The sequence below is a fragment of the Austrofundulus limnaeus genome, unplaced genomic scaffold (genome assembly GCF_001266775.1).
Source record: "Austrofundulus limnaeus strain Quisiro unplaced genomic scaffold, Austrofundulus_limnaeus-1.0 Scaffold1388, whole genome shotgun sequence".
Taxonomy (NCBI): domain Eukaryota; kingdom Metazoa; phylum Chordata; class Actinopteri; order Cyprinodontiformes; family Rivulidae; genus Austrofundulus; species Austrofundulus limnaeus.
The window spans coordinates 20,080-20,335 of record NW_013953790.1 but is presented as its reverse complement, the minus strand read 5'-3'; positions in this window follow the sequence as shown (position 1 = coordinate 20,335).

The window sequence follows — 256 nt, the reverse complement described above, 5'->3', positions numbered from 1 at the left end:
GTCTTATTTAAATTTAACTTGTATTTGTAGGAAGTGTTAGAAATTAGTTTTCATAATTGGGATTTTCCCAGTTAAATAAATCTGTCAATCCATCCATCATTAGCTTCTAATCAGTTCCAAACATCCACATTTTGATCTTATAAATAAATGTAAAAACCTCCTCTAAGCATGTTTGGGATAATTTGTCACATTAATTTAATTATCAGAGTTATAAATGAGTTTAAAAACAGGACAAATGCAACTAGTTTAATGAAGA